The 20,326-nt window shown below is 46.1% G+C and overlaps 15 non-coding genes across 15 annotated transcripts; all 15 read right to left on the bottom strand.

Annotated features, from left to right (window-relative positions):
• Positions 1-808: 808 nt before the first annotated feature.
• On the bottom strand, positions 809-890 carry trnal-uag (transfer RNA leucine (anticodon UAG)). Its single transcript has one exon. It is a non-coding gene; the product is annotated as a tRNA-Leu (tRNA).
• A 1,102-nt stretch (positions 891-1,992) lies between these two features.
• On the bottom strand, positions 1,993-2,074 carry trnal-aag (transfer RNA leucine (anticodon AAG)). Its single transcript has one exon. It is a non-coding gene; the product is annotated as a tRNA-Leu (tRNA).
• Positions 2,075-3,509: 1,435 nt separating this feature from the next.
• On the bottom strand, positions 3,510-3,591 carry trnal-aag (transfer RNA leucine (anticodon AAG)). The gene has a single exon. It is a non-coding gene; the product is annotated as a tRNA-Leu (tRNA).
• An 875-nt stretch (positions 3,592-4,466) lies between these two features.
• Positions 4,467-4,548, bottom strand: trnal-uag (transfer RNA leucine (anticodon UAG)). The gene has a single exon. It is a non-coding gene; the product is annotated as a tRNA-Leu (tRNA).
• A 1,424-nt stretch (positions 4,549-5,972) lies between these two features.
• Positions 5,973-6,054, bottom strand: trnal-uag (transfer RNA leucine (anticodon UAG)). The gene has a single exon. It is a non-coding gene; the product is annotated as a tRNA-Leu (tRNA).
• Positions 6,055-7,319: 1,265 nt separating this feature from the next.
• On the bottom strand, positions 7,320-7,401 carry trnal-uag (transfer RNA leucine (anticodon UAG)). Its single transcript has one exon. It is a non-coding gene; the product is annotated as a tRNA-Leu (tRNA).
• A 1,102-nt stretch (positions 7,402-8,503) lies between these two features.
• Positions 8,504-8,585, bottom strand: trnal-aag (transfer RNA leucine (anticodon AAG)). Its single transcript has one exon. It is a non-coding gene; the product is annotated as a tRNA-Leu (tRNA).
• A 1,435-nt stretch (positions 8,586-10,020) lies between these two features.
• trnal-aag (transfer RNA leucine (anticodon AAG)) lies at positions 10,021-10,102 on the bottom strand. The gene has a single exon. It is a non-coding gene; the product is annotated as a tRNA-Leu (tRNA).
• A 1,705-nt stretch (positions 10,103-11,807) lies between these two features.
• On the bottom strand, positions 11,808-11,889 carry trnal-aag (transfer RNA leucine (anticodon AAG)). The gene has a single exon. It is a non-coding gene; the product is annotated as a tRNA-Leu (tRNA).
• Positions 11,890-13,027: 1,138 nt separating this feature from the next.
• On the bottom strand, positions 13,028-13,109 carry trnal-uag (transfer RNA leucine (anticodon UAG)). The gene has a single exon. It is a non-coding gene; the product is annotated as a tRNA-Leu (tRNA).
• Positions 13,110-14,211: 1,102 nt separating this feature from the next.
• On the bottom strand, positions 14,212-14,293 carry trnal-aag (transfer RNA leucine (anticodon AAG)). The gene has a single exon. It is a non-coding gene; the product is annotated as a tRNA-Leu (tRNA).
• A 1,078-nt stretch (positions 14,294-15,371) lies between these two features.
• Positions 15,372-15,453, bottom strand: trnal-aag (transfer RNA leucine (anticodon AAG)). The gene has a single exon. It is a non-coding gene; the product is annotated as a tRNA-Leu (tRNA).
• Positions 15,454-16,888: 1,435 nt separating this feature from the next.
• On the bottom strand, positions 16,889-16,970 carry trnal-aag (transfer RNA leucine (anticodon AAG)). Its single transcript has one exon. It is a non-coding gene; the product is annotated as a tRNA-Leu (tRNA).
• Positions 16,971-18,412: 1,442 nt separating this feature from the next.
• trnal-aag (transfer RNA leucine (anticodon AAG)) lies at positions 18,413-18,494 on the bottom strand. The gene has a single exon. It is a non-coding gene; the product is annotated as a tRNA-Leu (tRNA).
• A 1,048-nt stretch (positions 18,495-19,542) lies between these two features.
• Positions 19,543-19,624, bottom strand: trnal-uag (transfer RNA leucine (anticodon UAG)). The gene has a single exon. It is a non-coding gene; the product is annotated as a tRNA-Leu (tRNA).
• Between the last annotated feature and the right edge of the window lie 702 nt (positions 19,625-20,326).

Here is a 20,326-nt window from a genome sequence, read left to right as displayed (position 1 = left end):
AGTTAAATCAGTTGAAGTTCTTCATGCCTTGAAGGAGCTCCTCGACAGGTGGAAATGCCTACTAAGTAGAGGGGGGACGCAGTTACACTCTTGGAGGCCCCCCTCCCTGAAGATTGCAATTCCATCTCTAATCAAACACAACTGAATTACCTAATCAAAGCCTAATCGAATTACCTAATCAAAGCTCGGCCACGCTACCTTGTGAGAATGCCTTCCGTGGGCCATTTTCGCCAATTTTTTCTTTTTGTGTCTCACTTCTCCATAGTTAAATCAGTTGAAATTCTTCATGCCTTGAAGGAGCTCCTCGACAGGTGGAAATGCCTACTAAGTAGAGGGGGGACGCAGTTACACTCTTGGATGCCCCCCTCCCTGCAGATTGCAATTCCATCTCTAATCAAACACAACTGAATTACCTGATCAAATCCTTTGGGCCATACTCCAAAATGGCAGCCAGATGTGTCGCAGTTAAACTCAAAATCAAGAGGTAGCTGTCAGTTCACCATAAACTCTCAATGAGTCAAATTTGCAAACTCAATTGACAAGGGGTGACAAGGGGTGCCCAGTCCTGCCGATGGACTGTCCTGCACAAAGCAGGATTGGGGACCCCTGTGTGCTATACATTATTATTATATTTAAATTCATTTTGGAAGTGTCATATTATAATGACACTTCCAAAATGAATTTAAATATAATAACAACTGAATTGCAAGTTATTGTTGTCTCTGATTCAAGAGGGTGCATATTTTCAGCTGCTTTCGCACCTTTTCAGAGGACACTTTAGGTGTCTGGCCCTCATTAAAACCTCTGCTGGCAGCGGTGGGATTCGAACCCACGCCCCCAAAGAGACAGGAGCCTAAATCCAGCGCCTTAGACCACTCGGCCACGCTACCCCGGCTTGGCCACTCTAGTGGGCCATTTTCTGGCCATTAAATTTCAGAAATAGAGAAATTGTTGGGTGTGGACCTTCATCGTCAGGCTCTGAAGCCCGCCGAGTTCGGCCAAGGAAAGCAAAAACGGCTGAGTTTTGAAGAGACTGGGAGCAAGCAGTGTCACTTCTCCAGTCTTTTCACAATTGCCTTCTAAAATGCATACTTGGCAGCGGTGGGATTTGAACCCATGCCCCCGAAAAGACTGGAGCCTAAACCCAGCGCCTTAGACCGCTCGATCACACTACCTTGTAAGAAAGCCTTCTGTGGGCCATTTTCGCCATTTTTTTTCTTTTAGTGTCTCACTTCTCCATAGTTAAATCAGTTGAAATTCTTCATACCTTGAAGGAGCTCCTCGACAGGTGGAAAGGCCTACTAAGTAGAGGGGGGACGCAGTTACACTCTTGGAGGCCCCCCTCCCTGAAGATTGCAATACCATTCTTTAATCAAACACAACTGAATTACCTAATCAAAGCCTTTGGGCCATACTCCAAAATGGCAGCCAGATGTGTCGCAGTTCAACTCAAAATCAAGAGGTAGCTGTCAGTTCACCAAAAATTCTCAATGAGTCAAATTTGCAAACTCCATTATTAAAGACCAGGGGTGCCCAGTCCTGCCGATCGACTGTACTGCACAGAGTAGGATTGGGCACCCCTGTGTGCTATACATTATTATTATATTTAAATTTATTTTGGAAGTGTCATTATAATAATTGCAAGTTATTGTTGCCTTCGATTCGAGATGGTGCAAATTTTCAGCTGATTAAAATCTCTGCTGGCAGCGGTGGGATTCAAACCCAAGCCCCGAGTAGACTTGAGCCTAAGGCCTAAATCCAGCACCTTAGACCCCTCGGCCACGCTACCCCGGCTTGGCTACTCTAGTGGGCCATTTTGTGGCCATAAAATTTCAGAAATAGAGAAATTGTTGGGTGTGGACCTTCATCGTCAGGCTCTGAAGCCCGCCGAGTTCGGCCAAGGAAAGGAAAAACGGCTGAGTTTTGAAGAGACTGGGAGCAAGCAGTGTCACTTCTCCAGTCTTTTCACAGGTGCCTTCTAAAATGCAGACTTGGCAGCGGTGGGATTTGAACCCACGCCCCCGAAGAGACTGGAGCCTTAATCCAGCGCCTTAGACCGCTCGGCCACGCTACCTTGTAAGAATGCTTTCCGTTGGCCATTTTCGGCAATTTTTTCTTTTAGTGTCTCACTTCTCCATAGTTAAATCAGTTGAAATTCTTCATGCCTTGAAGGAGCTCCTCGACAGGTGGAAATGCCTACTAAGTAGAGGGGGGACGCAGTTACACTCTTGGAGGCCCCCCTCCCTGCAGATTGCAATTCCATCTCTAATCAAACACAACTGAATTACCTAATCAAAGCCTAATCGAATTACCTAATCAAAGCTCGGCCACGCTACCTTGTGAGAATGCCTTCCCTGGGCCATTTTCGCCATTTTTTTCTTTTTGTGTCTCACTTCTCCATAGTTAAATCAGTTGAAGTTCTTCATGCCTTGAAGGAGCTCCTCGACAGGTGGAAATGCCTACTAAGTAGAGGGGGGACGCAGTTACACTCTTGGAGGCCCCCCTCCCTGAAGATTGCAATTCCATCTCTAATCAAACACAACTGAATTACCTAATCAAAGCATTTGGGCCATACTCCAAAATGGCAGCCAGATGTGTCGCAGTTAAACTCAAAATCAAGAGGTAGCTGTCAGTTCACCAAAAACTCTCAGTCCTGCCGATCGACTGTCCTGCTATACATTATTATTATATTTAAATTCATTTTGGAAGTGTCATTATAATAATTGCAAGTTATTGTTGTCTCTGATTCAAGAGGGTGTATATTTTCAGCTGCTTTTGCACCTTTTCAGAGCACACTTTAGGTGTCTGGCCCTCATTAAAACCTCTGCTGGCAGCAGTGGGATTCGGACCCACGCCCCCGAAGAGACTGGAGCCTGGAGCCTAAATCCAGCGCCTTAGACCCCTCGGCAACGCTACCCCGGCTTGGCTACTCCAAAATGGCAGCCAGATGTGTCGCAGTTAAACTCAAAATCAAAAGGTAGCTGTCAGTTCACCAACAACTCTCAGTCCTGCTGATCCACTGTCCTGCACAGAGCAGGATTGGGCACCCCTGTGTGCTATACATTATTATTATATTTAAATTCATTTTGGAAGTGTCATTATAATAATTGCAAGTTATTGTTGTCTCTGATTGAAGAGGATGCATATTTTCAGCTGCTTTTTCACCTTTTCAGAGCACACTTTAGGTGTCTGGCCCTCATTAAAACCTCTGCTGGCAGCAGTGGGAATTGAACCCACGCCCCCGAAAAGACTGGAGCCTACATCCAGCGCCTTAGACCTCTCGGTCACGCTACCCCGGCTTGGCCACTCTAGTGGGCCATTTTCTGGCCATTAAATTTCAGAAATAGAGAAATTGTTGGGTGTGGACCTTCATCGTCCACACACAACATAGGCTCTGAAGCCCGCCGAGTTCGGCCAAGGAAAGCAAAAACGGCTGAGTTTTGAAGAGACTGGGAGCAAGCAGTGTCACTTCTCCAGTCTTTTCACAGGTGCCTTCTAAAATGCAGACTTGGCAGCGGTGGGATTTGAACCCACGCCCCCGAAGAGACTGGAGCCTTAATCCAGCGCCTTAGACCGCTCGGCCACGCTACCTTGTAAGAATGCTTTCCGTGGGCCATTTTCGCCAATTTTTTCTTTTAGTGTCTCACTTCTCCATAGTTAAATCAGTTGAAATTCTTCATGCCTTGAAGGAGCTCCTCGACAGGTGGAAATGCCTACTAAGTAGAAGGGGGACGCAGTTACACTCTTGGATGCCCCCCTCCCTGAAGATTGCAATTCCATCTCTAATCAAACACAACTGAATTACCTAATCAAAGCCTAATCGAATTACCTAATCAAAGCTCGGCCATGCTACCTTGTGAGAATGCCTTCCGTGGGCCATTTTCGCCAATTTTTTCTTTTTGTGTCTCACTTCTCCATAGTTAAATCAGTTGAAATTCTTCATGCCTTGAAGGAGCTCCTCGACAGGTGGAAATGCCTACTAAGTAGAGGGGGGACGCAGTTACACTCTTGGATGCCCCCCTCCCTGCAGATTGCAATTCCATCTCTAATCAAACACAACTGAATTACCTGATCAAATCCTTTGGGCCATACTCCAAAATGGCAGCCAGATGTGTCGCAGTTAAACTCAAAATCAAGAGGTAGCTGTCAGTTCACCATAAACTCTCAATGAGTCAAATTTGCAAACTCAATTGACAAGGGGTGCCCAGTCCTACCGATGGACTGTCCTGCACAAAGCAGGATTGGGGACCCCTGTGTGCTATACATTATTATTATATTTAAATTCACTTTGGAAGTGTCATATTATAATGACACTTCCAAAATGAATTTAAATATAATAACAACTGAATTGCACAACTGAATTGCAAGTTATTGTTGTCTCTGATTCAAGAGGGTGCATATTTTCAGCTGCTTTCGCACCTTTTCAGAGGACACTTTAGGTGTCTGGCCCTCATTAAAACCTCTGCTGGCAGCGGTGGGATTCGAACCCACGCCCCCAAAGAGACTGGAGCCTAAATCCAGCGCCTTAGACCACTCGGCCACGCTACCCCGGCTTGGCCACTCTAGTGGGCCATTTTCTCGCCATTAAATTTCAGAAATAGAGAAATTGTTGGGTGTGGACCTTCATCGTCAGGCTCTGAAGCCCGCCGAGTTCGGCCAAGGAAAGCAAAAACGGCTGAGTTTTGAAGAGACTGGGAGCAAGCAGTGTCACTTCTCCAGTCTTTTCACAATTGCCTTCTAAAATGCATACTTGGCAGCGGTGGGATTTGAACCCATGCCCCTGAAAAGACTGGAGCCTAAACCCAGCGCCTTAGACCGCTCGATCACACTACCTTGTAAGAAAGCCTTCTGTGGGCCATTTTCGCCATTTTTTTTCTTTTAGTGTCTCACTTCTCCATAGTTAAATCAGTTGAAATTCTTCATGCCTTGAAGGAGCTCCTCGACAGGTGGAAATGCCTACTAAGTAGAAGGGGGACGCAGTTACACTCTTGGATGCCCCCCTCCCTGCAGATTGCAATTCCATCTCTAATCAAACACAACTGAATTACCTAATCAAAGCCTAATCGAATTACCTAATCAAAGCTCGGCCACGCTACCTTGTGAGAATGCCTTCCGTGGTCCATTTTCGCCAATTTTTTCTTTTTGTGTCTCACTTCTCCATAGTTAAATCAGTTGAAGTTCTTCATGCCTTGAAGGAGCTCCTCGACAGGTGGAAATGCCTACTAAGTAGAGGGGGGACGCAGTTACACTCTTGGAGGCCCCCCTCCCTGAAGATTGCAATTCCATCTCTAATCAAACACAACTGAATTACCTAATCAAAGCCTAATCGAATTACCTAATCAAAGTTCGGCCATGCTACCTTGTGAGAATGCCTTCCGTGGGCCATTTTCGCCAATTTTTTCTTTTTGTGTCTCACTTCTCCATAGTTAAATCAGTTGAAATTCTTCATGCCTTGAAGGAGCTCCTCGACAGGTGGAAATGCCTACTAAGTAGAGGGGGGACGCAGTTACACTCTTGGATGCCCCCCTCCCTGCAGATTGCAATTCCATCTCTAATCAAACACAACTGAATTACCTGATCAAATCCTTTGGGCCATACTCCAAAATGGCAGCCAGATGTGTCGCAGTTAAACTCAAAATCAAGAGGTAGCTGTCAGTTCACCATAAACTCTCAATGAGTCAAATTTGCAAACTCAATTGACAAGGGGTGCCCAGTCCTACCGATGGACTGTCCTGCACAAAGCAGGATTGGGGACCCCTGTGTGCTATACATTATTATTATATTTAAATTCATTTTGGAAGTGTCATATTATAATGACACTTCCAAAATGAATTTAAATATAATAACAACTGAATTGCACAACTGAATTGCAAGTTATTGTTGTCTCTGATTCAAGAGGGTGCATATTTTCAGCTGCTTTCGCACCTTTTCAGAGGACACTTTAGGTGTCTGGCCCTCATTAAAACCTCTGCTGGCAGCGGTGGGATTCGAACCCACGCCCCCAAAGAGACTGGAGCCTAAATCCAGCGCCTTAGACCACTCGGCCACGCTACCCCGGCTTGGCCACTCTAGTGGGCCATTTTCTGGCCATTAAATTTCAGAAATAGAGAAATTGTTGGGTGTGGACCTTCATCGTCAGGCTCTGAAGCCCGCCGAGTTCGGCCAAGGAAAGCAAAAACGGCTGAGTTTTGAAGAGACTGGGAGCAAGCAGTGTCACTTCTCCAGTCTTTTCACAATTGCCTTCTAAAATGCATACTTGGCAGCGGTGGGATTTGAACCCATGCCCCTGAAAAGACTGGAGCCTAAACCCAGCGCCTTAGACCGCTCGATCACACTACCTTGTAAGAAAGCCTTCTGTGGGCCATTTTCGCCATTTTTTTTCTTTTAGTGTCTCACTTCTCCATAGTTAAATCAGTTGAAATTCTTCATACCTTGAAGGAGCTACCTAAAGAATGCCTTCCGTGGGCCATTTTCGCCAATTTTTTCTTTTTGTGTCTCACTTCTCCATAGTTAAATCAGTTGAAGTTCTTCATGCCTTGAAGGAGCTCCTCGACAGGTGGAAATGCCTACTAAGTAGAGGGGGGACGCAGTTACACTCTTGGAGGCCCCCCTCCCTGAAGATTGCAATTCCATCTCTAATCAAACACAACTGAATTACCTAATCAAAGCCTAATCGAATTACCTAATCAAAGCTCGGCCATGCTACCTTGTGAGAATGCCTTCCGTGGGCCATTTTCGCCAATTTTTTCTTTTTGTGTCTCACTTCTCCATAGTTAAATCAGTTGAAATTCTTCATGCCTTGAAGGAGCTCCTCGACAGGTGGAAATGCCTACTAAGTAGAGGGGGGACGCAGTTACACTCTTGGATGCCCCCCTCCCTGCAGATTGCAATTCCATCTCTAATCAAACACAACTGAATTACCTGATCAAATCCTTTGGGCCATACTCCAAAATGGCAGCCAGATGTGTCGCAGTTAAACTCAAAATCAAGAGGTAGCTGTCAGTTCACCATAAACTCTCAATGAGTCAAATTTGCAAACTCAATTGACAAGGGGTGCCCAGTCCTACCGATGGACTGTCCTGCACAAAGCAGGATTGGGGACCCCTGTGTGCTATACATTATTATTATATTTAAATTCATTTTGGAAGTGTCATATTATAATGACACTTCCAAAATGAATTTAAATATAATAACAACTGAATTGCACAACTGAATTGCAAGTTATTGTTGTCTCTGATTCAAGAGGGTGCATATTTTCAGCTGCTTTCGCACCTTTTCAGAGGACACTTTAGGTGTCTGGCCCTCATTAAAACCTCTGCTGGCAGCGGTGGGATTCGAACCCACGTCCCCAAAGAGACTGGAGCCTAAATCCAGCGCCTTAGACCACTCGGCCACGCTACCCCGGCTTGGCCACTCTAGTGGGCCATTTTCTGGCCATTAAATTTCAGAAATAGAGAAATTGTTGGGTGTGGACCTTCATCGTCAGGCTCTGAAGCCCGCCGAGTTCGGCCAAGGAAAGCAAAAACGGCTGAGTTTTGAAGAGACTGGGAGCAAGCAGTGTCACTTCTCCAGTCTTTTCACAATTGCCTTCTAAAATGCATACTTGGCAGCGGTGGGATTTGAACCCATGCCCCTGAAAAGACTGGAGCCTAAACCCAGCGCCTTAGACCGCTCGATCACACTACCTTGTAAGAAAGCCTTCTGTGGGCCATTTTCGCCATTTTTTTTCTTTTAGTGTCTCACTTCTCCATAGTTAAATCAGTTGAAATTCTTCATACCTTGAAGGAGCTCCTCGACAGGTGGAAAGGCCTACTAAGTAGAGGGGGGACGCAGTTACACTCTTGGAGGCCCCCCTCCCTGAAGATTGCAATACCATTCTTTAATCAAACACAACTGAATTACCTAATCAAAGCCTTTGGGCCATACTCCAAAATGGCAGCCAGATGTGTCGCAGTTCAACTCAAAATCAAGAGGTAGCTGTCAGTTCACCAAAAATTCTCAATGAGTCAAATTTGCAAACTCCATTATTAAAGACCAGGGGTGCCCAGTCCTGCCGATCGACTGTACTGCACAGAGTAGGATTGGGCACCCCTGTGTGCTATACATTATTATTATATTTAAATTCATTTTGGAAGTGTCATTATAATAATTGCAAGTTATTGTTGCCTTCGATTCGAGATGGTGCAAATGTTCAGCTGATTAAAACCTCTGCTGGCAGCGGTGGGATTCAAACCCACGCCCCGAGTAGACTTGAGCCTAAGGCCTAAATCCAGCACCTTAGACCCCTCGGCCACGCTACCCCGGCTTGGCTACTCTAGTGGGCCATTTTCTGGCCATTAAATTTCAGAAATAGAGAAATTGTTGGGTGTGGACCTTCATCGTCAGGCTCTGAAGCCCGCCGAGTTCGGCCAAGGAAAGGAAAAACGGCTGAGTTTTGAAGAGACTGGGAGCAAGCAGTGTCACTTCTCCAGTCTTTTCACAGGTGCCTTCTAAAATGCAGACTTGGCAGCGGTGGGATTTGAACCCACGCCCCCGAAGAGACTGGAGCCTTAATCCAGCGCCTTAGACCGCTCGGCCACGCTACCTTGTAAGAATGCTTTCCGTTGGCCATTTTCGGCAATTTTTTCTTTTAGTGTCTCACTTCTCCATAGTTAAATCAGTTGAAATTCTTCATGCCTTGAAGGAGCTCCTCGACAGGTGGAAATGCCTACTAAGTAGAGGGGGGACGCAGTTACACTCTTGGAGGCCCCCCTCCCTGCAGATTGCAATTCCATCTCTAATCAAACACAACTGAATTACCTAATCAAAGCCTAATCGAATTACCTAATCAAAGCTCGGCCACGCTACCTTGTGAGAATGCCTTCCCTGGGCCATTTTCGCCAATTTTTTCTTTTTGTGTCTCACTTCTCCATAGTTAAATCAGTTGAAGTTCTTCATGCCTTGAAGGAGCTCCTCGACAGGTGGAAATGCCTACTAAGAAGAGGGGGGACGCAGTTACACTCTTGGAGGCCCCCCTCCCTGAAGATTGCAATTCCATCTCTAATCAAACACAACTGAATTACCTAATCAAAGCATTTGGGCCATACTCCAAAATGGCAGCCAGATGTGTCGCAGTTAAACTCAAAATCAAGAGGTAGCTGTCAGTTCACCAAAAACTCTCAGTCCTGCCGATCGACTGTCCTGCTATACATTATTATTATATTTAAATTCATTTTGGAAGTGTCATTATAATAATTGCAAGTTATTGTTGTCTCTGATTCAAGAGGGTGTATATTTTCAGCTGCTTTTGCACCTTTTCAGAGCACACTTTAGGTGTCTGGCCCTCATTAAAACCTCTGCTGGCAGCAGTGGGATTCGGACCCACGCCCCCGAAGAGACTGGAGCCTGGAGCCTAAATCCAGCGCCTTAGACCCCTCGGCAACGCTACCCCGGCTTGGCTACTCCAAAATGGCAGCCAGATGTGTCGCAGTTAAACTCTAAATCAAAAGGTAGCTGTCAGTTCACCAAAAACTCTCAGTCCTGCTGATCCACTGTCCTGCACAGAGCAGGATTGGGCACCCCTGTGTGCTATACATTATTATTATATTTAAATTCATTTTGGAAGTGTCATTATAATAATTGCAAGTTATTGTTGTCTCTGATTGAAGAGGATGCATATTTTCAGCTGCTTTTTCACCTTTTCAGAGCACACTTTAGGTGTCTGGCCCTCATTAAAACCTCTGCTGGCAGCAGTGGGAATTGAACCCACGCCCCCGAAAAGACTGGAGCCTACATCCAGCGCCTTAGACCTCTCGGTCACGCTACCCCGGCTTGGCCACTCTAGTGGGCCATTTTCTGGCCATTAAATTTCAGAAATAGAGAAATTGTTGGGTGTGGACCTTCATCGTCCACACCCAACATAGGCTCTGAAGCCCGCCGAGTTCGGCCAAGGAAAGCAAAAACGGCTGAGTTTTGAAGAGACTGGGAGCAAGCAGTGTCACTTCTCCAGTCTTTTCACAGGTGCCTTCTAAAATGCAGACTTGGCAGCGGTGGGATTTGAACCCACGCCCCCGAAGAGACTGGAGCCTTAATCCAGCGCCTTAGACCGCTCGGCCACGCTACCTTGTAAGAATGCTTTCCGTGGGCCATTTTCGCCAATTTTTTCTTTTAGTGTCTCACTTCTCCATAGTTAAATCAGTTGAAATTCTTCATGCCTTGAAGGAGCTCCTCGACAGGTGGAAATGCCTACTAAGTAGAAGGGGGACGCAGTTACACTCTTGGATGCCCCCCTCCCTGCAGATTGGAATTCCATCTCTAATCAAACACAACTGAATTACCTAATCAAAGCCTAATCGAATTACCTAATCAAAGCTCGGCCACGCTACCTTGTGAGAATGCCTTCCGTGGGCCATTTTCGCCAATTTTTTCTTTTTGTGTCTCACTTCTCCATAGTTAAATCAGTTGAAGTTCTTCATGCCTTGAAGGAGCTCCTCGACAGGTGGAAATGCCTACTAAGTAGAGGGGGGACGCAGTTACACTCTTGGAGGCCCCCCTCCCTGCAGATTGCAATTCCATCTCTAATCAAACACAACTGAATTACCTAATCAAAGCCTAATCGAATTACCTAATCAAAGCTCGGCCACGCTACCTTGTGAGAATGCCTTCCCTGGGCCATTTTCGCCAATTTTTTCTTTTTGTGTCTCACTTCTCCATAGTTAAATCAGTTGAAGTTCTTCATGCCTTGAAGGAGCTCCTCGACAGGTGGAAATGCCTACTAAGTAGAGGGGGGACGCAGTTACACTCTTGGAGGCCCCCCTCCCTGAAGATTGCAATTCCATCTCTAATCAAACACAACTGAATTACCTAATCAAAGCATTTGGGCCATACTCCAAAATGGCAGCCAGATGTGTCGCAGTTAAACTCAAAATCAAGAGGTAGCTGTCAGTTCACCAAAAACTCTCAGTCCTGCCGATCGACTGTCCTGCTATACATTATTATTATATTTAAATTCATTTTGGAAGTGTCGTTATAATAATTGCAAGTTATTGTTGTTTCTGATTCAAGAGGGTGTATATTTTCAGCTGCTTTTGCACCTTTTCAGAGCACACTTTAGGTGTCTGGCCCTCATTAAAACCTCTGCTGGCAGCAGTGGGATTCGGACCCACTACCCCGAAGAGACTGGAGACTGGAGCCTGGAGCCTAAATCCAGCGCCTTAGACCCCTCGGCAACGCTACCCCGGCTTGGCTACTCCAAAATGGCAGCCAGATGTGTCGCAGTTAAACTCAAAATCAAGAGGTAGCTGTCAGTTCACCAACAACTCTCAGTCCTGCTGATCCACTGTCCTGCACAGAGCAGGATTTGGCACCCCTGTGTGCTATACATTATTATTATATTTAAATTCATTTTGGAAGTGTCATTATAATAATTGCAAGTTATTGTTGTCTCTGATTGAAGAGGATGCATATTTTCAGCTGCTTTTTCACCTTTTCAGAGCACACTTTAGGTGTCTGGCCCTCATTAAAACCTCTGCTGGCAGCAGTGGGAATTGAACCCATGCCCCCGAAAAGACTGGGGCCTAAATCCAGCGCCTTAGACCTCTCGGTCAAGCTACCCCGGCTTGGCCACTCTAGTGGACCATTTTCTGGCCATTAAATTTCAGAAATAGAGAAATTATTGGGTGTGGACCTTCATCGTCCACACCCAACATAGGCTCTGAAGCCCGCCGAGTTCGGCCAAGGAAAGCAAAAACGGCTGAGTTTTGAAGAGACTGGGAGCAAGCAGTGTCACTTCTCCAGTCTTTTCACAGGTGCCTTCTAAAATGCAGACTTGGCAGCGGTGGGATTTGAACCCACGCCCCCAAAGAGACTGGAGCCTTAATCCAGCGCCTTAGACCGCTCGGCCACGCTACCTTGTAAGAATGCTTTCCGTGGGCCATTTTCGCCAATTTTTTCTTTTAGTGTCTCACTTCTCCATAGTTAAATCAGTTGAAATTCTTCATGCCTTGAAGGAGCTCCTCGACAGGTGGAAATGCCTACTAAGTAGAAGGGGGACGCAGTTACACTCTTGGATGCCCCCCTCCCTGCAGATTGCAATTCCATCTCTAATCAAACACAACTGAATTACCTAATCAAAGCCTAATCGAATTACCTAATCAAAGCTCGGCCACGCTACCTTGTGAGAATGCCTTCCGTGGGCCATTTTCGCCAATTTTTTCTTTTTGTGTCTCACTTCTCCATAGTTAAATCAGTTGAAGTTCTTCATGCCTTGAAGGAGCTCCTCGACAGGCGGAAATGCCTACTAAGTAGAGGGGGGACGCAGTTACACTCTTGGAGGCCCCCCTCCCTGAAGATTGCAATTCCATCTCTAATCAAACACAACTGAATTACCTAATCAAAGCCTAATCGAATTACCTAATCAAAGCTCGGCCACGCTACCTTGTGAGAATGCCTTCCGTGGGCCATTTTCGCCAATTTTTTCTTTTTGTGTCTCACTTCTCCATAGTTAAATCAGTTGAAATTCTTCATGCCTTGAAGGAGCTCCTCGACAGGTGGAAATGCCTACTAAGTAGAGGGGGGACGCAGTTACACTCTTGGATGCCCCCCTCCCTGCAGATTGCAATTCCATCTCTAATCAAACACAACTGAATTACCTGATCAAATCCTTTGGGCCATACTCCAAAATGGCAGCCAGATGTGTCGCAGTTAAACTCAAAATCAAGAGGTAGCTGTCAGTTCACCATAAACTCTCAATGAGTCAAATTTGCAAACTCAATTGACAAGGGGTGCCCAGTCCTGCCGATGGACTGTCCTGCACAAAGCAGGATTGGGGACCCCTGTGTGCTATACATTATTATTATATTTAAATTCATTTTGGAAGTGTCATATTATAATGACACTTCCAAAATGAATTTAAATATAATAACAACTGAATTGCACAACTGAATTGCAAGTTATTGTTATCTCTGATTCAAGAGGGTGCATATTTTCAGCTGCTTTCGCACCTTTTCAGAGGACACTTTAGGTGTCTGGCCCTCATTAAAACCTCTGCTGGCAGCGGTGGGATTCGAACCCACGCCCCCAAAGAGACTGGAGCCTAAATCCAGCGCCTTAGACCACTCGGCCACGCTACCCCGGCTTGGCCACTCTAGTGGGCCATTTTCTGCCCATTAAATTTCAGAAATAGAGAAATTGTTGGGTGTGGACCTTCATCGTCAGGCTCTGAAGCCCGCCGAGTTCGGCCAAGGAAAGCAAAAACGGCTGAGTTTTGAAGAGACTGGGAGCAAGCAGTGTCACTTCTCCAGTCTTTTCACAATTGCCTTCTAAAATGCATACTTGGCAGCGGTGGGATTTGAACCCATGCCCCCGAAAAGACTGGAGCCTAAACCCAGCGCCTTAGACCGCTCGATCACACTACCTTGTAAGAAAGCCTTCTGTGGGCCATTTTCGCCATTTTTTTTCTTTTAGTGTCTCACTTCTCCATAGTTAAATCAGTTGAAATTCTTCATACCTTGAAGGAGCTCCTCGACAGGTGGAAAGGCCTACTAAGTAGAGGGGGGACGCAGTTACACTCTTGGAGGCCCCCCTCCCTGAAGATTGCAATACCATTCTTTAATCAAACACAACTGAATTACCTAATCAAAGCCTTTGGGCCATACTCCAAAATGGCAGCCAGATGTGTCGCAGTTCAACTCAAAATCAAGAGGTAGCTGTCAGTTCACCAAAAATTCTCAATGAGTCAAATTTGCAAACTCCATTATTAAAGACCAGGGGTGCCCAGTCCTGCCGATCGACTGTACTGCACAGAGTAGGATTGGGCACCCCTGTGTGCTATACATTATTATTATATTTAAATTTATTTTGGAAGTGTCATTATAATAATTGCAAGTTATTGTTGCCTTCGATTCGAGATGGTGCAAATTTTCAGCTGATTAAAATCTCTGCTGGCAGCGGTGGGATTCAAACCCACGCCCCGAGTAGACTTGAGCCTAAGGCCTAAATCCAGCACCTTAGACCCCTCGGCCACGCTACCCCGGCTTGGCTACTCTAGTGGGCCATTTTGTGGCCATTAAATTTCAGAAATAGAGAAATTGTTGGGTGTGGACCTTCATCGTCAGGCTCTGAAGCCCGCCGAGTTCGGCCAAGGAAAGGAAAAACGGCTGAGTTTTGAAGAGACTGGGAGCAAGCAGTGTCACTTCTCCAGTCTTTTCACAGGTGCCTTCTAAAATGCAGACTTGGCAGCGGTGGGATTTGAACCCACGCCCCCGAAGAGACTGGAGCCTTAATCCAGCGCCTTAGACCGCTCGGCCACGCTACCTTGTAAGAATGCTTTCCGTTGGCCATTTTCGGCAATTTTTTCTTTTAGTGTCTCACTTCTCCATAGTTAAATCAGTTGAAATTCTTCATGCCTTGAAGGAGCTCCTCGACAGGTGGAAATGCCTACTAAGTAGAGGGGGGACGCAGTTACACTCTTGGAGGCCCCCCTCCCTGCAGATTGCAATTCCATCTCTAATCAAACACAACTGAATTACCTAATCAAAGCCTAATCGAATTACCTAATCAAAGCTCGGCCACGCTACCTTGTGAGAATGCCTTCCCTGGGCCATTTTCGCCATTTTTTTCTTTTTGTGTCTCACTTCTCCATAGTTAAATCAGTTGAAGTTCTTCATGCCTTGAAGGAGCTCCTCGACAGGTGGAAATGCCTACTAAGTAGAGGGGGGACGCAGTTACACTCTTGGAGGCCCCCCTCCCTGAAGATTGCAATTCCATCTCTAATCAAACACAACTGAATTACCTAATCAAAGCATTTGGGCCATACTCCAAAATGGCAGCCAGATGTGTCGCAGTTCAACTCAAAATCAAGAGGTAGCTGTCAGTTCACCAAAAATTCTCAATGAGTCAAATTTGCAAACTCCATTATTAAAGACCAGGGGTGCCCAGTCCTGCCGATCGACTGTACTGCACAGAGTAGGATTGGGCACCCCTGTGTGCTATACATTATTATTATATTTAAATTCATTTTGGAAGTGTCATTATAATAATTGCAAGTTATTGTTGCCTTCGATTCGAGATGGTGCAAATTTTCAGCTGATTAAAACCTCTGCTGGCAGCGGTGGGATTCAAACCCACGCCCCGAGTAGACTTGAGCCTAAGGCCTAAATCCAGCACCTTAGACCCCTCGGCCACGCTACCCCGGCTTGGCTACTCTAGTGGGCCATTTTCTGGCCATTAAATTTCAGAAATAGAGAAATTGTTGGGTGTGGACCTTCATCGTCAGGCTCTGAAGCCCGCCGAGTTCGGCCAAGGAAAGGAAAAACGGCTGAGTTTTGAAGAGACTGGGAGCAAGCAGTGTCACTTCTCCAGTCTTTTCACAGGTGCCTTCTAAAATGCAGACTTGGCAGCGGTGGGATTTGAACCCACGCCCCCGAAGAGACTGGAGCCTTAATCCAGCGCCTTAGACCGCTCGGCCACGCTACCTTGTAAGAATGCTTTCCGTTGGCCATTTTCGGCAATTTTTTCTTTTAGTGTCTCACTTCTCCATAGTTAAATCAGTTGAAATTCTTCATGCCTTGAAGGAGCTCCTCGACAGGTGGAAATGCCTACTAAGTAGAGGGGGGACGCAGTTACACTCTTGGAGGCCCCCCTCCCTGCAGATTGCAATTCCATCTCTAATCAAACACAACTGAATTACCTAATCAAAGCCTAATCGAATTACCTAATCAAAGCTCGGCCACGCTACCTTGTGAGAATACCTTCCCTGGGCCATTTTCGCCAATTTTTTCTTTTTGTGTCTCACTTCTCCATAGTTAAATCAGTTGAAGTTCTTCATGCCTTGAAGGAGCTCCTCGACAGGTGGAAATGCCTACTAAGTAGAGGGGGGACGCAGTTACACTCTTGGAGGCCCCCCTCCCTGAAGATTGCAATTCCATCTCTAATCAAACACAACTGAATTACCTAATCAAAGCATTTGGGCCATACTCCAAAATGGCAGCCAGATGTGTCGCAGTTAAACTCAAAATCAAGAGGTAGCTGTCAGTTCACCAAAAACTCTCAGTCCTGCCGATCGACTGTCCTGCTATACATTATTATTATATTTAAATTCATTTTGGAAGTGTCATTATAATAATTGCAAGTTATTGTTGTCTCTGATTCAAGAGGGTGTATATTTTCAGCTGCTTTTGCACCTTTTCAGAGCACACTTTAGGTGTCTGGCCCTCATTAAAACCTCTGCTGGCAGCAGTGGGATACGGACCCACGCCCCCGAAGAGACTGGAGCCTGGAGCCTAAATCCAGCGCCTTAGACCCCTCGGCAACGCTACCCCGGCTTGGCTACTCCAAAATGGCAGCCAGATGTGTCGCAGTTAAACTCTAAATCAAAAGGTAGCTGTCAGTTCACCAACAACTCTCAGTCCTGCTGATCCACTGTCCTGCACAGAGCAGGATTGGGCACCCCTGTGTGCTATACATTATTATTATATTTAAATTCATTTTGGAAGTGTCATTATAATAATTGCAAGTTATTGTTGTCTCTGATTGAAGAGGATGCATATTTTCAGCTGCTTTTTCACCTTTTCAGAGCACACTTTAGGTGTCTGGCCCTCATTAAAACCTCTGCTGGCAGCAGTGGGAATTGAACCCACGCCCCCGAAAAGACTGGAGCCTACATCCAGCGCCTTAGACCTCTCGGTCACGCTACCCCGGCTTGGCCACTCTAGTGGGCCATTTTCTGGCCATTAAATTTCAGAAATAGAGAAATTGTTGGGTGTGGACCTTCATCGTCCACACCCAACATAGGCTCTGAAGCCCGCCGAGTTCGGCCAAGGAAAGCAAAAACGGCTGAGTTTTGAAGAGACTGGGAGCAAGCAGTGTCACTTCTCCAGTCTTTTCACAGGTGCCTTCTAAAATGCAGACTTGGCAGCGGTGGGATTTGAACCCACGCCCCCGAAGAGACTGGAGCCTTAATCCAGCGCCTTAGACCGCTCGGCCACGCTACCTTGTAAGAATGCTTTCCGTGGGCCATTTTCGCCAATTTTTTCTTTTAGTGTCTCACTTCTCCATAGTTAAATCAGTTGAAATTCTTCATGCCTTGAAGGAGCTCCTCGACAGGTGGAAATGCCTACTAAGTAGAGGGGGGACGCAGTTACACTCTTGGAGGCCCCCCTCCCTGCAGATTGCAATTCCATCTCTAATCAAACACAACTGAATTACCTAATCAAAGCCTAATCGAATTACCTAATCAAAGCTCGGCCACGCTACCTTGTGAGAATGCCTTCCCTGGGCCATTTTCGCCAATTTTTTCTTTTTGTGTCTCACTTCTCCATAGTTAAATCAGTTGAAGTTCTTCATGCCTTGAAGGAGCTCCTCGACAGGTGGAAATGCCTACTAAGTAGAGGGGGGACGCAGTTACACTCTTGGAGGCCCCCCTCCCTGAAGATTGCAATTCCATCTCTAATCAAACACAACTGAATTACCTAATCAAAGCATTTGGGCCATACTCCAAAATGGCAGCCAGATGTGTCGCAGTTAAACTCAAAATCAAGAGGTAGCTGTCAGTTCACCAAAAACTCTCAGTCCTGCCGATCGACTGTCCTGCTATACATTATTATTATATTTAAATTTATTTTGGAAGTGTCGTTATAATAATTGCAAGTTATTGTTGTCTCTGATTCAAGAGGGTGTATATTTTCAGCTGCTTTTGCACCTTTTCAGAGCACACTTTAGGTGTCTGGCCCTCATTAAAACCTCTGCTGGCAGCAGTGGGATTCGGACCCACTACCCCGAAGAGACTGGAGACTGGAGCCTGGAGCCTAAATCCAGCGCCTTAGACCCCTCGGCAACGCTACCCCGGCTTGGCTACTCCAAAATGGCAGCCAGATGTGTCGCAGTTAAACTCAAAATCAAGAGGTAGCTGTCAGTTCACCAACAACTCTCAGTCCTGCTGATCCACTGTCCTGCACAGAGCAGGATTTGGCACCCCTGTGTGCTATACATTATTATTATATTTAAATTCATTTTGGAAGTGTCATTATAATAATTGCAAGTTATTGTTGTCTCTGATTGAAGAGGATGCATATTTTCAGCTGCTTTTTCACCTTTTCAGAGCACACTTTAGGTGTCTGGCCCTCATTAAAACCTCTGCTGGCAGCAGTGGGAATTGAACCCATGCCCCCGAAAAGACTGGGGCCTAAATCCAGCGCCTTAGACCTCTCGGTCAAGCTACCCCGGCTTGGCCACTCTAGTGGGCCATTTTCTGGCCATTAAATTTCAGAAATAGAGAAATTGTTGGGTGTGGACCTTCATCGTCCACACCCAACATAGGCTCTGAAGCCCGCAGAGTTCGGCCAAGGAAAGCAACAACGGCTGAGTTTTGAAGAGACTGGGAGCAAGCAGTGTCACTTCTCCAGTCTTTTCACAGGTGCCTTCTAAAATGCAGACTTGGCAGCGGTGGGATTTGAACCCACGCCCCCGAAGAGACTGGAGCCTTAATCCAGCGCCTTAGACCGCTCGGCCACGCTACCTTGTAAGAATGCTTTCCGTGGGCCATTTTCGCCAATTTTTTTCTTTTAGTGTCTCACTTCTCCATAGTTAAATCAGTTGAAATTCTTCATGCCTTGAAGGAGCTCCTCGACAGGTGGAAATGCCTACTAAGTAGAAGGGGGACGCAGTTACACTCTTGGATGCCCCCCTCCCTGCAGATTGCAATTCCATCTCTAATCAAACACAACTGAATTACCTAATCAAAGCCTAATCGAATTACCTAATCAAAGCTCGGCCACGCTACCTTGTGAGAATGCCTTCCGTGGGCCATTTTCGCCAATTTTTTCTTTTTGTGTCTCACTTCTCCATAGTTAAATCAGTTGAAGTTCTTCATGCCTTGAAGGAGCTCCTCGACAGGTGGAAATGCCTACTAAGTAGAGGGGGGACGCAGTTACACTCTTGGAGGCCCCCCTCCCTGAAGATTGCAATTCCATCTCTAATCAAACACAACTGAATTACCTAATCAAAGCCTAATCGAATTACCTAATCAAAGCTCGGCCACGCTACCTTGTGAGAATGCCTTCCGTGGGCCATTTTCGCCAATTTTTTCTTTTTGTGTCTCACTTCTCCATAGTTAAATCAGTTGAAATTCTTCATGCCTTGAAGGAGCTCCTCGACAGGTGGAAATGCCTACTAAGTAGAGGGGGGACGCAGTTACACTCTTGGATGCCCCCCTCCCTGCAGATTGCAATTCCATCTCTAATCAAACACAACTGAATTACCTGATCAAATCCTTTGGGCCATACTCCAAAATGGCAGCCAGATGTGTCGCAGTTAAACTCAAAATCAAGAGGTAGCTGTCCTGCACAAAGCAGGATTGGGGACCCCTGTGTGCTATACATTATTATTATATTTAAATTCATTTTGGAAGTGTCATATTATAATGACACTTCCAAAATGAATTTAAATATAATAACAACTGAATTGCAAGTTATTGTTGTCTCTGATTCAAGAGGGTGCATATTTTCAGCTGCTTTCGCACCTTTTCAGAGGACACTTTAGGTGTCTGGCCCTCATTAAAACCTCTGCTGGCAGCGGTGGGATTCGAACCCACGCCCCCAAAGAGACTGGAGCCTAAATCCAGCGCCTTAGACCACTCGGCCACGCTACCCCGGCTTGGCCACTCTAGTGGGCCATTTTCTGGCCATTAAATTTCAGAAATAGAGAAATTGTTGGGTGTGGACCTTCATCGTCAGGCTCTGAAGCCCGCCGAGTTCGGCCAAGGAAAGCAAAAACGGCTGAGTTTTGAAGAGACTGGGAGCAAGCAGTGTCACTTCTCCAGTCTTTTCACAATTGCCTTCTAAAATGCATACTTGGCAGCGGTGGGATTTGAACCCATGCCCCCGAAAAGACTGGAGCCTAAACCCAGCGCCTTAGACCGCTCGATCACACTACCTTGTAAGAGAGCCTTCTGTGGGCCATTTTCGCCATTTTTTTTCTTTTAGTGTCTCACTTCTCCATAGTTAAATCAGTTGAAATTCTTCATACCTTGAAGGAGCTCCTCGACAGGTGGAAAGGCCTACTAAGTAGAGGGGGGACGCAGTTACACTCTTGGAGGCCCCCCTCCCTGAAGATTGCAATACCATTCTTTAATCAAACACAACTGAATTACCTAATCAAAGCCTTTGGGCCATACTCCAAAATGGCAGCCAGATGTGTCGCAGTTCAACTCAAAATCAAGAGGTAGCTGTCAGTTCACCAAAAATTCTCAATGAGTCAAATTTGCAAACTCCATTATTAAAGACCAGGGGTGCCCAGTCCTGCCGATCGACTGTACTGCACAGAGTAGGATTGGGCACCCCTGTGTGCTATA

This window comes from Siphateles boraxobius, unplaced genomic scaffold (assembly GCF_051911475.1).
Source record: "Siphateles boraxobius isolate OS27281-9 unplaced genomic scaffold, OSU_SipBor_1 12, whole genome shotgun sequence".
Classification (NCBI taxonomy): Eukaryota; Metazoa; Chordata; class Actinopteri; order Cypriniformes; family Leuciscidae; genus Siphateles; species Siphateles boraxobius.
The sequence above is the reverse complement of the archived record's forward strand: the minus strand, read 5'-3'. Positions and strand labels throughout refer to the sequence as shown.